This window comes from Armigeres subalbatus, unplaced genomic scaffold (genome assembly GCF_024139115.2).
Source record: "Armigeres subalbatus isolate Guangzhou_Male unplaced genomic scaffold, GZ_Asu_2 Contig308, whole genome shotgun sequence".
NCBI lineage: Eukaryota > Metazoa > Arthropoda > Insecta > Diptera > Culicidae > Armigeres > Armigeres subalbatus.
This window is the reverse complement of record NW_026943051.1, coordinates 160,526-178,088: the sequence shown is the minus strand read 5'-3', so window position 1 is coordinate 178,088 and position 17,563 is coordinate 160,526.

Below are 17,563 nucleotides of genomic sequence, written 5' to 3'. Positions count from 1 at the left end.
AAATTGGAACTAGCCCATTTAATATATACACCTAGGTTTTTTTCTACACGGTTTGGTTTTGGTCGTTTAAGACCTTCAGCGTCAATGAAGCACGTCACCCCACGAAAAAATTTACAAAAAATCAAAGAAAATTCAGGAGGTATTTAAAAAACTGTAAAAGTTCAGGTTAACCGAGAAATTAATGAAATCCAACCGCGTAAAAAAACCTGAGTGTATGTTAAATTAAAAAAATATGGGCTTCACGAAAATCACGAATTTTTTTTTAAAGTTTTGTCCGGCTTTCCGCCACTGTGGATCGTTTCAAATTAAATAGTGATCAACTAGCGTTTGCCCCCTGTCGAATAAAACTTGTTGCGAGAAAATCGGTTAAGGATTACTATATGAAAAGTTGTCTAATGTTTTTCTCACTTTTTGTGCACACACATACACACATACATACACACGGACAGACAGACATTTGCTCAGCTAATCGAGCTAAGTCGATTTATATATAACACTATGGCTCTCCGAAGGTACTATAAAAAGTTCGTTTTTGGAGTGCAATGATAACCTTTCGGTAAAACTTTGTTGTACGAGAAAGGCAAAAAGATCATAAATATAATTTTTTCTTGACATGACTAAACGGATATGAGTGAATTGATAGCGGTGAACAGCTATGTCGAACTGCCCTACTTTCTGCACCACAATTGCGCTATGCCATGCCAGATACGGTTTTCAGCACTACATAAAGAAATAATTATATTGAAAATGATATCCTCCTATATGCGTTTTACAATCATCCACTGCACTTACACGCATTAAGCTTCATGACCAGTTTGACCACTGTGCACGGCAAATCAACCAACGCTAATGGATGGAAGTTAGGTTAATTCAACTTTCAAAACATTTATGCTTGGGGGCTTGCTCGTTAAACGCTCAATATAACATGCATACGCGTTTACACGTAAGTATGTAGGAATACAAACAATATGACGATAAGAGCAAATTCCATTAGATTCATCTTGATCTTTACCTTCACATACGAGAGTACACTAATAAAGATTTCTCGCTTAACTTTTCAAAAACTTAAGTAACATTTTTTCCATAAATTAACTTGAATATTGCAATCAGTAGACCAATAAGAAACCTTTTGATTGTAATACTCAAACTAATTCATGAAAAAATGTAACTTAGGTACTTTTGAAAAGTTAACCAAGATTTCTTCTACAATCTGCCTAGGCAAGACACGACAGATCACATCGATATTACAAATTATGAAGCACAGCTGCCACCACCACTCGGAGCACATGAAAACCTATACTCTCTACACCACATACTGGTGATGGAGCTGTATCGTTGGTTTGAGTGTGTCTACGCATAAAGACGATCGTTTCAATGACATTGAATGATTTATGAATAATCTTGATCGCTCCTATTTTCTTTTAATAGCTGTATTGAAATCGATCATCGGTGAATGCTTGAATGTAAACACCACACACGATGAGCAACGAAGTCGCGACGACGGAAGAGACTCTTTCGGCGAGGCCGAAAACCAGGGGATGCACTTTCTCGATCGATCGTTATTGGCGCAATCAATAAATGCTTCGTCAAATTAAATAGCCGATGACGAAAGTGAAAAAAGGTTATGACATCTATTAAATCTCACCTTCGGAGAGCGCGTGTTCGATTTTTTATCGTGTGTCGCCCTATTTGGAATAGTGTGTAGGACGACGTGAATGGCGTTGTAGAGATTAGTGAAATTCACACTACGTGGACGATGAAATTGAAAGTTAATTGGAAAAAGTTACATACCGTGTGATGACCAGAAAGAACTACAAATGTGAATATCCTGGACTAATAAAAACTTATGGCACAGACAAACAGATTACGTTTACAGATCAAAATCAGCATTAGGAAAACACTATCCACGTTTTTCGTTCACATTGACTTGACCAAATCATGAACCAGATGGCGGTAATGAGCTAACGACAAAATCTATTTGCACGTCAAAAAAAATCACACAGCCAACTAATGATTATTTAAATCGACCGGTAAATCAATAAACGATGAAATATTCTCGAGCGTTATATGTATACATATCTACTTATAGTACTACTTCTATAATAGATTGCTGCTAGATATGTTAAGAATAGACTGATACCTAAGATGTAATAAGAATGAAATACGCACATCCATTTTTCCTAGATTTAATTGATCATCGGCAATGCTGCTTTGATCATCGGACTGCTTTTTTGGTTCCAATAGAAAAGATGAAATACGTACCTGAAAAGAAAAAGTAAACGATAAATTAACAATGATAATGAAGAATAGAATTTTGAAAATTGTAAACGCTGTGCTGAAATAAATGCAATTATTTATGGTTTCTTTTTAGATTTATAATTGCACTACGATTTACAGGAATTTTCATTTAAAAACAGTCGGTCGAATTTCAGAATGTTCGATTTCAGAAAATTGCTCTGAGGATAATAGAACAACAAAGCCTGCCTCAGCCATCGAACGAATATTAAGACTATTGCTATAGCGCACTAGCATGACAATTTTATGATAAATAATCAACAAAAGTGGTTGCGTGGTTTCACAAGTTGATTAGCGTTACCCACATGATGATCGCCATGATAATAGCTCCTTTATTTTACGATTTTCCATTCTGCTAGTCATTTTAGTCAGTCACACGAATCACGACTTCCCGGTGTTTCTGTGTGCATTGCTGTTGCTGCTGTTGACGGCAGTTGGTTTACGCTTTGTGTGTTCCTCCTATAGACGTCTAGTCGTATTAAAATAATATACAAAGTCACATGTCGCTAAGCCTGGCTGCATCGGACTAGACGCCGGCGATTTGGGGAAGAGAAAAATACGGCTTTTACACAATCGTATTTCTGAGACCCCACAGAACTTGGGGTAAGGGCACACGTCAGGTTGTAGGGGTTTTATTGCCTCGCATGTGCTCTACAAAGTTCAATTCAAACAAATATACACTGCCGGTATGGGCTTGATAGAATTGTTTATGTGAGACATAAAAATTGAATAAGAAATGACGGGAGGAAACGAAGTCAGATCAAAGGTGATGGAGCAAAAAATATTTAGTATTTAGATTAGTTTAGATGAATGTGTTTAGTGGCGAGAGCAATAATTATTGATAGTTTTGCTTCACATGGGAAACGTCGAAAAACTTGAAGCATTTGTCATCATACAGCATCGAGAAACCAAGAGTTAAATAATTATGTAGGTTGTTAATAGCTGTCTCAAGACCGGTTCTGTGATAGGAATGGTTTTGGATAAACAACTCAGCGAATAAATGAAGATTGTATAACATTTTTTCACAAAATAAATTGTGTTCTTCAAGAAAAATTTCATTTTTATCTTGCAGAATTTTTCGTCTTCAAGTAGTACATATACGATCTCTCCAGACAACTACTTTTTCAGAAAATCATTCAATAAGCCTAAATAAATCATCGGCAAATGTCATACAAAACGTACTTCGTATTATGTAGAATTGACAGAAAATTCTCATAAAATCGAATAGTGAAATATGAAGATTTACAGTATTGTTATTTGATTTGTTTTGATATATGTATACTAACACTAGTTCAGCCAATATTTTATTACCCCTGAAGATAAAGTAATAACTGCCATAGTTTCTACCGAAGCAGAAAACCTGAATTGGTCGGCTGGGTAATAACCCACACCCCACTGAAATGACTTTTATTTTACGGTGATCGAATTACACAATTTAGTTCGGTCGAGCCGCACCCAGGAAGTGAATTCCAATGTAGGGATATTGGGTCCCCTAGTTTGTAACAAAATCATTACTAGTCAGGGTATGCAAACCTTCGGTTGGAACGGGGTAAGTAGAGGGGTGGACAACAACTGTTACCGCATCAAATGGGTGAACCGTGCACATGAAGAGTTTTTAAAGTGTCTGCTATTAATGTGTCCCTATGTAATGGATGTGCAACATATCACGTGGATACGTTCAGAGGCAAAGTTCTGCAGTAGTAGGGTTATGAGTGCAAGGTCAACTTGTATTATCGGTCCAACTACGGTATCTACACTTCGTCAGGGTTAACTGGTTATTATTCACCTAATTTTGTTTCAAGATGCTTCAGGGTGAAGTTTGACATTTGGAACTAATTTGCATCGGAAATATTTTTTAGAAGGAATTATCTCATTATTAGCTGTTGGATGAATCATACCTGAATCTCTATCATCGAAGCCTCCGGCGCTAGCCAACGCGTCTATGATGCATAGTTTCGCTCATTCGACGAAAAATGAATCTTGTCCAAAAGGCATGAAAACTCAAATAGGACTCCTTTAATTTCTGAAATTTCCACGGATGGACGAACCGAAGAAAGTATTGTTGTCACGGAGAATCTGTCTATTTTTATAATTTTTTATCTTTTTGATACACCAAGTATAACAAAGGCTACGATATCCTCCTATACATACTTCTTCACACCGTTAGTTTTTAAAACACGTGTTTCACGGAATTCTAAATATAACAGCGCCGGACACGTCCTTAAACTATATAGGAAGGATAGGAATGTTAGTTTGGCTCTCGTCGCTAATAGAGACCAAGATCTCTTCTGCGAATAAACGAGAAAAGGTTGAAAGGGACAGAAGTTCGAAACGACATTAGGTCGAAAGGAACAAAAGATCGAGAAGGGAAAAAGGTTTGAGAAGAAGGAAAACGGAAAAAGGAAGAAAGAATAAGGAAGAGGTAAGAAAAGAGAATGGAAAATGGAAATGGAAGCATGGAAAAGGAAGAAGGATCAGAATAAAGAAGGAAAAAGGAAGGAGGAAAAAAGAAAGAAGAGGAAAAACGGAAGAAGAAATGCGGAAGAAGGAAGAAATATGAAGAAAGAAAAAGATTGATCCAACTAGCGGTGTTTGTGCCTTTCTCTTACATTAGATATACTAAAAAAAGTGAGTGAGAATTCTATAGCGTGTTTTTTTTGTACAATTCGTATTTTGGCCATCACTTTTGATCCCATAGTCCGATAATCGGATCAAGATAAATGCCTAAAAGATGAATGAGTTTTATTTTGCGCACATACATACACACACGCACACACATACACACAGACAGACATCATCTCAATTCGTCGAGCTGAGTCGATTGGTATATAACACTATGGGTCTCCGGACCTTCTATCACAAAATCGTCTTGGAAGTGAATATATAGAAAGAAGAAGAAGAAAGATATATGAAGAAAGTAGAAAGATATATGAAGAAAGAAGGAAGAAAATAAGGACAAAGAAAAAAATAAAAAAATAAAGAAGAAAAACAAAAAAGAAAAAAAAAAGAAAAAGGGATAAAGAAGAAGAAAGGAAGTATTTTTCGACATTTTGTCCTTCTCGACTTTTCGTCTTTCGACCTAACGCCACTAACGCCACTTATGTACCAAGCTCGTTCGCTCCCCATCTTGAGGTACCAGCTGGATTCGAAACAAACACCATATTTGCACGATGTCTACCTGGTATTCTTGCAACATGCGCTGCCCACCGTATCCTTCCAGCTTCAGCAATCTTTCAGCAATCAGGTCTTTGGGTATTAGTGCAATGATGTCTTCAAGATAACTGCAGTTAACTTTGTAAGGGACGGTGGTGTGGGCTGGCTGCAATCGTCAGATTGACGGCACTCAGCCTGTCTCGGGTGCAACACACAAGATGCGGATCGCTCGTAGATCCGGCTCGAAGGACCAAATGTTTGGTTACGGACGGTTAGCGGGGAACTGTCGGAATGGGAAGTGCGTGTTCTTTTTTGAAACAATTTTGTTAGTAGTAGAGGCAAAAACCCCGCTGTTTTTAGCGTTCGGTGATTAAGTGTGGGTATATGATGCGAAACATTTGCACGATCAGTCAAATGTCCATGAAGAATTAGAATTTTTTCATGAAAAATTATGAAATTGCTTTTTTATATTTCTTTATGTAAATTTTTATATTTTTTTATTGCGCTTCACTGATTATTTTGTGGAAATTTTTAAACCGTTATGGAAAAAAATGTCGATTTATTTATGGAAAATTTGCATTTTTTTCGTCAAAGAAATCAAAATTCTTTATGGAAAATTCTTCTTTTACAATTGCGATTTAATCAATTAAAAGTGCTGATTTTTGTTTTGTTTTGTGGGAAATTGTTAATTGTTTATGGAAATTTTGCATTATTTGTGGACATTTTATATTTATTTGTTACTCATACCACAGACAAACAGACGTAACACTCGAGAAATTTCCATCGACCATGACTTCAACGACCAATTTGAATTTGATCGATTGCGAGTTTCACAACTAGAGGCGCTAGCATCGCAATCCTTCGAGTTTGACATTTCACTCCAGCGCCTTCTGGTGACAATGTCATACGAAACATTGTTTCGTGCAACATGCTCGCAAGATGGTGGTAGAGGAGTTGGGCGATGGATTTTTCTGAAAAATGTTCAAACTCTTACGTCTGTTTGTCTGTGCTCATAATCTGATTTCTTTATTGGCAAATTTCAATTTTTTAATGGAAAATTTCTAATTTTTCAGGTGGAGTTTTTATTTTTAGATCCGGGTTACTTTGTTCTGCTTTGGCGGTTCGTAAGTAAATTATTGAATATATTTTAAAAACTTTTCAGCATATACTATTATTAACAAACGCTATATATTGTCGAATAGAGCTCCCTATCAGGGTTTGCAGAAATCGCTCTCAATAGATAACGAACAACGATAAAAAAAGGCAGAAACTATTCCGAATCATAATAAACCATGATAACAACTTTACGAAACTTGTATACAAGTGCGAAAAAACAGAATCGGATAGGCAGCCCCTACAGAGAAATGATGATTTTCGCTCCTTTTGTGTTGGGTGCTGCACAGCTGTGTAGAAAAAGTTGAAATGCATCATCAGAACCAGTGCTCATCGCGTTTGGAGCTTTTTAAAAGAAATTTATCATGGGGTATAGGCCTCCGAATCAGTGCTTTATCAAGACAGCTTGCAAAAAAAGTCTCTAACGGTATGTTACATATCGTAAATGAATACAGAGATGATAAGTGAGAGACTTTCTCATTCTCTTTTGAATTCAATCCCTGCTCCCTACTATTCACCTTACCCTCTAAAAATTTTCTTTCCCGAGACATCTAAGAAGGTAGTGTGGGTTCCCTGCATTTTCACAAGTAGATATGGTAAACTAACATTCCTTTCCTTCCTTCCGTGATTGTAAGAACATGATCTACCAATTTACGACAATATACAGTAGATTGCTCAAATGAGCATTGTATAAGCACCCACGATTTCTACAATCACATATGCAATGCTATGCTATGTCATTAATCGTAATTCGCTTTGGGCACGAACAATAGTCATATGTATTTATGCGCTGATTTGACAAAGAATATCCTCGATTACTGAGATGAGAAATGTTCGATACGGTTTGTTAATATGTAGTAAGCACCACTACACATTATTTGGTGAGTTAAATTAGGTATGACAGAGAGATTATGAAAGTTCAAACGAGGATTAGAGAAAGTTCAAATCACCGAGAACGAGGATTATGAAAGTTCATATCACCGGATCATTACCACGACAGATTTTAACGGGAAACTTGTCTGCATTTCAACGAGAAATAACGAGAATTGTTCCAAATTTCGGCTGACATTTTAATTTGTGGAGTGGAAAATGTTAGTCAGTAACAAGCGATGCTGTTGTAAAAATATCGGCGGCGGCAGCAGCGCACACTCCTATTCATGAGTTAGTAAAGTGTGTGTCTCATGATTACTACAAGCATTTTGTTTTTGACGATTTTGACGATTTTGGCGGAATTTCCAGTTTTACAACCCTTCTAGAACTGATCATTTTGATTTCCTCGTACAAAAAGCCCTTTCTTGGAATGATGAAAAAACCTCAAATTCCCTCAAATTCTCCAGTTCCAAAATATGCAAAGCAATCCTTAGCCTTTTCTCTGTCGGTCCCAGGAAGGAATGGATCCCCTTTTTCCCAATCAAATATACAGGCAGTTGAAAATGGCGGATTTTTTTTCAAGAAAAACAGTGATATCTCTGCAATCCACAAATGTATTCACTCGGTTGTGTAACCAAAACGTGGAATTGTTATGCTCTAAAACTTTGAAGCGGACATCACTTCGATAAAAACAAAAATAAAAACCCACTAAAAAGCTCAAAATAATTTTCCTAACAAAAATAAAAAGTTCAAACAAATTTAATTGCCTATATTGCGGGGATTAAACCACCTGACTTGGACATTAATTTACAATGCTGTGGAAACTCATATGTACATTATGTGAAAGATATTGATTTGAAAAAAACCGCCAGACATTCTATATACTCACCCTTCTCTAATGTGAACGTGTACTGTACACATGTGGAAGTTTTGGCTTGAGAAATGGATTACGAGTGATTTGACTATGCGTCCAATTTGGGAATCTCGAGCTCATTCAGTAGCCGCTAGGTTGCGAAGGCTGACGGAGGTCTTCGTAGCTTAGTTGGTTTAAGTAACAGTCTAGCTTACTGAGGGTCGTGGGTTCGAGTCCCATCGAAGGCAAAGTGGTTACATCCAATACATTTTTTAAATCAATATCTTCCATATAATGTACATATTCACATATGAGTTTCCACAACATTGTAAAAATAAAAGGTTACAATCAAAATAATGATTTTTTCAGTGTCACCCTAATTTTTTTTTTTCCAAGTTCGTTTATTTGGTAGGCTCAGGCGTGTATAACACTTTACGGAGCCATGGTTCTTTGTGATATATACAATCAATATCATTTTATTATACAGTTAATAAGAGAGGGGAAGGAGCCAGCGTACTCGTGGTGACTCGAGGTTAGTTTACAATGTTTAAGGATGGACGGTGCTTAGGATTTGGGATAAGGAAATTTCAGCTTCTCATCCGGGCATTTGGCGTCAGTGACGATGTGGCGTGTCGTCATGCTCGAGGAATGGTTCGACTGGGAGCATCTTCCGGATGGCAAGAGCTATGGAGCTCTACGGAACAAAAAGGCAGAGACTAAACAAAAAAAAATTGAAGAAAGAAGAAAAAAAAACAAAATATTAAATTTTGATGTCAGAAGCACAAAGAAAACTATAAATGGCCTGCATATAGACAACATCACGATCTCCCAAAACACCTCGAACTTCCCTGAAGGGTTGTTTACCTCAGGCCACCAGGGTACCCAATAATTGCTCTCTGGAGGCGTCATTTTCCGAGCAGGACCAAACTACGTGATCGATGTCATCATAACCGGCTCCGCACCTACATAAGTTGCTATCGACAAGGTTTATTCTGTACAGATGTGCGTTTAGTGAATAGTGATTGGACATAAGTCTCGACATCACGCGAATGAAGCCTCGACTTAAGTCCTCACCTCTGAACCACGCTCGCCCAGAAACTTTTGGAACTATGGAAAATAGCCACCGTCCGAGTTCATTGTGTGTCCAATTCCTTTGCCAACTTTGAAGAGTGCTCTGACGGACTAATGGGAAAAACTCGTTGCTCGAGAATTGTCTATCATAAACCTCACCTTCCTGTGCGCCCACCTTTGCCAGCGAGTCTGCCTTCTCATTGCCGTAGATTGAGCAGTGAGATGGGACCCAAACAAAGGTAATCTTGAAAGATCTTTCGACCAAAACACGCATCTGCTCTCTTATGTTTGTAAGAAAGTAAGATGCGTGCTTAACAGGTTTCATCGACCGGAGTGCCTCGATAGAACTAAGACTATCCGAGAAGATGAAATAATGGTCTACGGGCTGATTTGAAATTATCCCCAAAGCGAAGTTAATTGCTGCCAGCTCAGCAACATAAACCGAACACGGTTCCTGAAGTTTTTGGAAGGTGGTTGAAGTTACATTGAAAACACCGAAGCCAGTGGATCCGTTGATGCGAGAACCATCAGTGAAATATCTGTTGTTGCAATTGACATGTTCATATTTTTCAGAAAAAAGTGAGGGAATAGATATTTGTCGAAGATGATCTGGTATTCCTTGAATAGCATGTTTCATGGACAGATCGTATACAATTGAGGAACTGTCGTTGGTGAAGTGAACTCGAGGGGGATTATAACACGGAAGACAAAGATCTGACGATATGTAGTTGAGATAAACTCTCAGGAATCTTGAACGACAAGTTAGTTCAAGCATATTATCGAAGTTATCTAGAACAAGTGTGTTACTTGTTCCACATTTGATGAGTATTCTAAGCGAGAGCTCCCAGTAACGGTGCTTTAAAGGAGTGACTCCAGCAAGCACCTCCAGGCTCATGTTATGCGTTGAATGCATGCAGCCAAAGGGCAATACGCAAACAACGATACTGAATTCGTTCCAATTTGATCAGGTGGCAATCAGCTGCTGAGAGGAAGCAGAAGGAGCCATACTCTAAAACAGAGAGAATAGTCGTTCTATAGAGTTCGATGAGGTCTTCCGGGTGAGCACCCCACCATGTTCCGGAGATAGAACGTAGAAAATGGATCCTTTTCCGGCATTTTGTATCAAATATTCAATGTGGAGTTTCCAGGTGCATTTGGAATCAAACACGACCCCAAGGTATTTAGAAGATAAAGATTGGTTGATGTCATCATTCAACAGCTTGAGTTTCAGTTGAGCAGGATACCGCTTCTTAGTAAACACAACCAATTGAGTTTTTTGCGGTGAAAACTCGATCCCTAAATGTCTGGCCCAAACAGTCAGATTATCTAAGGTACTTTGCAATGGTCCTTGCAAGACAGCTGCACATGGACCTCTTAGAGAGACCACAGCATCATCTGCAAGTTGTCTGAGCGTGCATTGTCCTTGAAAACAATTGTCAATATCTTTAACATAGAAATTATAAAGCAAGGGACTTAAACACGAACCTTGGGGAAGGCCCATGTAGCTATTTCTGGAAGTTGTCAGAGTGCCGAGTGTGAAGTTCATTTGTTTTTCTGACAACAAATTGTACAAGAAATTATTCAAAATAACGGGGTAATCCACTATCGTGCAGATTGCCGGACAGTACTTCTATGGAAACTGAATCGAAAGCGCCCTTAATGTCCAAGAATACTGAACCCAATTGCTCCTTGTGCGCAAAGGCCAGTTGTATATCTGAAGAAAGCAACGCTAGACAATCGTTTGTTCCTTTCCCTTTTCTGAATCCAAATTGAGTATTTGAAAGCAATGCATTTTCTTCGACCCAATGGTCGACTCTTGAAAGGATCATTTTCTCCAATAATTTTCTCATGCATGATAGCATGGCAATCGGTCGGTATGAATTGTGATTAGACGCTGGTTTCCCAGGCTTTTGAAAAGCTATTACTTTCACCTGTCGCCATTCAGGTGGCACAATGTTGTACTCCATGAAACAGTTGTACAGGTCAAGTAATCGTCTTTTTGCGATATCTGGGAGGTTTTTAAGAAGATTGAATTTGATGTTATCGCATCCCGGAGCAGAGTTATTCGATGAAAGAAGAGACATAGAAAGTTCCAGCATTGAGAATGGTCCACCCAAAGAACCGGGATCAGTGACTGATTCTCGAAATAGCGGTTCTGCTGGTACGGAATCTGGACAGACCTTTTTTGCGAAGTTGAATATCCATCGATTGGAGTATTCTTCACTCTCGTTGGTGGAAATGCGGTTCCGCATGTTGCGGGCCGTTTTCCAAAGTGTTGTCATTGAGGTTTCTCGTGATAGTCCCTCGACAAAACGTCGCCAGTAGCTACGTTTTTTTGCCTTGAGGAGATTTTTGAGTTTTCTTTCGAGCCTCAAATACTCTTCAAAAAGCTCGGACCTTCCGTGTTTACGGAAGGCCTTGAAGGCATCAGATTTCTCAGAATACAACTTAGTACATTCATCATCCCATCCAGGAGTGGCTGGTCTTCTTATGACAGATGTACTTGGAACGCGTCGTTTCTGAGCTTCTAGTGCGCTTTTTTGAATCAACTCAGTTAGGAATCGATATTCATCCAAAGGTGGAAGAGTATCAGTTGATTCAATACCAATTTTTACCGCCGATGCAAATTTTGGCCAGTCAATGTTTTTCGTGAGGTCGAAAGGAACATTAACTGGCTCAGACCGTTGATAGCTACTTTTAATTGTGGTAACTATCGGCATATGATCACTACCATGGGGATCTTGAATTACCTTCCACGTGCAATCTAATGATAGTGAATTTGAACATAAAGACAGATCAATACGGCTTTGTTGACCATTTGGTCCTATTCGAGTTACTTCACCAGTGTTCAAAATATTCAAATTGAAATCGTCACACAAATCATAGAAAATAGGCGCTCTATAATCGTCATACGTTTCGCCCATCCAATACCATGTGCGTTCATATCACCCAATATCAATACTGGAGATGATAGGAGGAGACTGCGCTCCAAAATGTCGACGATTAATAGAGGCATTTGGAGGAATGTACACTGAAGCTATGCAAAGATCTTTATTCTTCACATTTACTTGGCATGCGACGATTTCTAAGCCGGGAACAGTCGGAATGGGAATTCTGTAGAAGGAGTAGCATTTTTGATCCCCAAAAGAACGCCACCATAATGATCATCCCGATCTTGGCGAATAATGTTAAAATCGTGGAAGTTGATTTCATCTTCAGAAGAAAGCCATGTTTCACAGAGTGCAAATATATCGCAATCGGAATTGCGAATCAAAAACTTGAACACGTCTAATTTATTTTTCAGACTGTGACAGTTCCACTGCAGCACAGTGATTGTATCTTCGGTGTTCGCCGTATTATCCATCGAAAGATACAATTTCTGCAAGAAGGGGCCATGAAACAGTCAATTGCTTCAGATAACTTTCAACTGTTGGAATAAAGAGGTCAATGATTGGCCTCAATGAATTCGGAATATTGAACAAGTTCAAAAAACGGTCCACAAGGTCCTTAAAGGAGATCAATCCTCGCTTGGACGGAATACTTTTTCTAGAAGTGCGAATTTGTTTTTTCTTTCGTTGATTCTCCTAGCCGGATGTTTCTTCGAAACATCGGATTTAAACAATAGCGGGAAATGTCTTACTGCAACTAGGATCAAAAGAAGCAGTAGGGACAGATTGCTTCGGGATTTTAAATAAACCCCCATTACCTTCAGATTTTGGCAAGCTTTTATGGATGACTTTTGTTTTCTTACCGCGCGATCCCGGGGAAGACGGTTGCTTCCTCTTTTCGGGCACGTGTAACTCCACAGAATCATCCATGTCGGCTGCGTCAGAGTCCAATTCGTCAATTGATATGGAATCATAATAATCACTTACACGAACGGTGGCTGAAATAGTAGTCAATGCAGTGGCTGTGGCGGATGTGTCTTGCGACCTAACCATTTCCGCATACGACTGCTTGGAGCGCTTTACCAACGAGCGCTTCACTTTTTAGGTGCGCTTTTTTGTACACCGGGCATTTTTGCAAACCATGGGGAGGGTTCAAACCACAATAAGCACATTTTGTAGCTTGTTGCTGGCAGGACTCCTCCCGATGTCTTTCTGAGCATTTGCCACAACGTGGTTTGTTGTCACAAAACTCGGCAGTGTGACCAAGTTGTTTACAGTTGGTACAATTAAATACCCTTGGCACAAAAAGACGCACCGGAAACAACATATTTTCTATATCGACATACTTTGGAAGCATCGAACCGGCGAATGTCACCCGAAGCGAGCCTGACTTGGAATAAACCTTTTGCCATCTACCGTGGCTGCTGAATGCAATTCCTTGCAGTCCAGAATATCCACGGTAGATTGCAGGGCAAACGTTCTTTAGGCGACCTTTCCCTGCAAGCACATCCTTGCAAGTCAAGCTCGCTGCGTTGATTACGCCTTCTATCTCGACCTCCCGCGAGGGCACATAAACTAAATATTCAACATTGTACGCCCTGTCGCCAGCAATTTCATTCGCCACCTGGTATGTAGGTGCGGTGATGCGTAGTTTGTTCCTGTTGATCTGGTTAAAATCAAGCTTCGGAAAACGACGCGTCAAATCTCGTTTAATGCCGAGAAAATCTAGGCTTTTTACTTTCTGCCGAAAGTAAACAACCCAAGGCCCAGGCGAAGCCGCATGGTACAATCGAGTGCGCCCTCCATCTTTAGCAGGCACACTGCCTTCTCCAGTCTCGGCCTCCATTCTCACCCCGCAAGGTGGAAGGATAATCTTGCTTATACTAACTTAAAACTAATAGCAAATTAGAAAAAAAAAAACTTAAAAAAAAACTAATTTGATTAATTCTAAGCAGTCCCACTCTGTGTCAAACAGAAGGGAAAACAATAAAAAGTTTTGCCACTTATCTGCCCCTGCTGCTGTTGGTAGCAGCAGTAACAATAGCCTGCTTCACTGGCGTCGCCAGAAGCAGCTACTTCACTCGCCGACAGCGATCGCCTTGGATCCGTAGGTAGGCACCACACAATAGACTCGCACTACCGAACACAATCCGCGATGAGACACAGCACACACGTCTGGCTCGTTCGAACTATCGGCACGGAATGAGTGTCACCCTAATATTATTATTTGCAATTATCATAACAAATGATAAAAACAACGTACAACAATGGTTTCTTCAGCAAAGTGCCTCAAAATTAATTAAGGAACAACTTTCTAGAACACTGTACAATGCTGAAATTAGAAATATAGAAATTCAATTTTTTTTTCTCAAAACGTAGTGGGACATACTTTAAAATAAAGCTTAAATTATAAGCTTTGACTTTTCTTTGTTCCTAAAATATCATCTTCAAGTTGAAAATAATTTTTTCCTCCTAATTTCCCGGTGTGGCCCATCGTGCATGGTTGTCATTATTATTATTATTATTTATTTATTCAGACTAAGGCCGAAGTGGCCTGTGCGGTATATAAGAGTCTTCTACATTCGGCTCGGCACACGTCGCCAACCACGCAGTCCGCAAGTCATCTTCCACCTGATCGATCCACCTTGCCCGCTGCGCACCTCGCCTTCTTGTGCCCGTCGGATCGTTGTCGAGAACCATTTTCACCGGGTTACTGTCCGACATTCTGGCTACGTGCCCGGCCCACCGCAGTCGTCCGATTTTCGCGGTGTGAACGATGGATGGTTCTCCCAACAGCTGATGCAACTCGTGGTTCATTCGCCTCCTCCACGTACCGTCCGCCATCTGCACCCCACCATAGATGGTACGCAGCACTTTCCTTTCGAAAACTCCAAGTGCGCGTTGGTCCTCCACGAGCATCGTCCAGGTCTCGTGTCCGTAGAGGACTACCGGACTAATGAGCGTTTTGTAGATTGTCAGTAGTTTGGTACGACGGCGAACTCTATTCGATCGGAGCATCTTGCGGAGTCCAAAGTACGTACGATTTCCAGCCACTATGCGTCTCCGAATTTCTCTGCTGGTGTCATTTTCGGCAGTCACCAGTGAGCCCAAGTACACAAATTCTTCTACCACCTCGATTTCGTCACCACCGATGCAAACTCGCGGTGGGTGGCTCACATTGCCTTCTCTTGAACCTCTTCCTATCATGTACTTCGTCTTCGACGTGTTGATGACTAGTCCGATCCGCTTAGCTTCCCTCTTCAGTCTGATGTAGGCTTCCTCCATCTTCTCAAAGTTACGTGCCATAATATCTATGTCGTCGGCGAAGCCAAATAGCTGGACGGACTTATTAAAAATTGTACCACTCGTGTTAATCCCTGCTCTTCGTATTACTCCTTCCAAAGCGATGTTGAATAGCAGACACGAAAAACCATCACCTTGCCGTAACCCTCTGCCCGTTTCGAAGGGACTCGAGAATGCCCCTGAAACTCGAACTACGCACATCACCCGATTCATCGTCGCTTTGATCAACCGTGTCAGTTTATCCGGAAAACCGTGTTCGTGCATTAGCTGCCATAGCTGGTCCCGATCGATTGTATCATATGCGGCTTTGAAGTCGATGAATAGATGATGTGTGGGCACGTTGTATTCGCGGCATTTCTGCAGTACTTGGCGAATGGTGAACACCTGGTCCGTAGTGGAGCGTTCGCCCATAAAACCCGCCTGGTACTGCCCCACGAACTCCCTGCAGTTGGTGCTAGTCGACGGCATAAAATTTGGGAGAGTACCTTGTAGGCGGCGTTCAGCAATGTGATTGCGCGGTAGTTGCTACAATCCAGCTTATCGCCCTTTTTGTAGATGGGACACACGACACCTTCCATCCACTCCTGCGGCAAAACTTCCTCCTCCCAAATCTTGGTCTTCCTCCTCCCAAAAGCATGGTTGTCATACGAATCCCATTTTAAATTTTTTTCACGATTTTTCAAATCTAGCCGTGATTTTTGCATAAAAAGTCAGATAAACCAGTTGGAATTTATAATGAACTAATCTGCTGAAGGAATGAAGAACATCTATCCAGTCGTTTTCGAGTTATGCGAATACGAACACAGTCCATTTCATTTTTATATATACTGAATCAGTATTACTGATGTATGCCGTTAATAGACAATCGTAAAAAAAAATTTCCCCATTCGATATCAGATTTTGAACTTCTCTAAATGACAGTTTCCCCTCAGGTATGACGTGAAACATGATCAAATATTGACAAAACTCGTAAAGCAAGTTTCACATCATAATTTTATTATAACTCCGGTAGCACTATAGTATCGGGCTCTCGCAATGGGAAAGGTCTTGAGCCTACATAATGAGTGTAGTAATACTACGATGCGGTAGCACCCCAACCCAAGCAAGACCCGGTAGCGGTAATGATGCTTGCTTCAACAGAGAGCGCCCCTTTCTTACGTGGGGGCTTTGTTTACCTTTTTACCTGCCATCAACACGCACAGCACCTCTCACTCACCAACCCGGGCCGGGTGGAGCTAAAACCTCCGCGCTAAACCTGAACGACTCCCCGCGATCGAGTGCACGTGATAAACAGCGGAATGTTGATAAAACAAAAATCCAATCCACCCAACAACGACGACGAACTCGACGCGTCTTGGTCATTGCTCTACAACTCCAATCTAACAAGTAAAGCAAGTTTGTTGTCTGTTGTGCTGCTCACGGGTATACTTTTAATGAGGAACGTTTTTTCACTTTCTTTTTCGTTCACTTTTGAATGAACGAGAAGCGTTGGCTGATCACTCGTCATCGCCATAACCAGAGGTGACCACGGCAGAAGTAGAAGTAGCGCGATTAGAGAGGATAGTGAAGCGGGCGGATATAATTCAACCTGTTGCTCACAGGCAATACGACGTTTCTGACAAGAAAGTCGCTGGTCGTTGTCCGTAATAGTTGGTGTGAATCGAGGGTATCATAACTGTTAAACTGGTCTCATTGACAGGCGGCGTGCTATTACACATCTAATGGGGTGAATAAAAATGAGTTTTGAGAAGTCCAAGCAGTGCTGAAAGATTGACTTTAAAAAATCATAATGCATTCTCGAGTGATTGAACTGAATGAAAGTGCTCCTGCAACTAATGGACTGAAACTATATGCACATTGCACATGCTGTCTGCTATTGACCTTCAGCGATGTCAAGTGTTGAAGTACTTCCTGCTGGTGCAAATCCACGTAGGGTTTAAGATAAATGGCGAAACGAGATCACAACAGCGAATAACGATGAAAGATGGCACAACAAGACAGGCAATTTATACATACG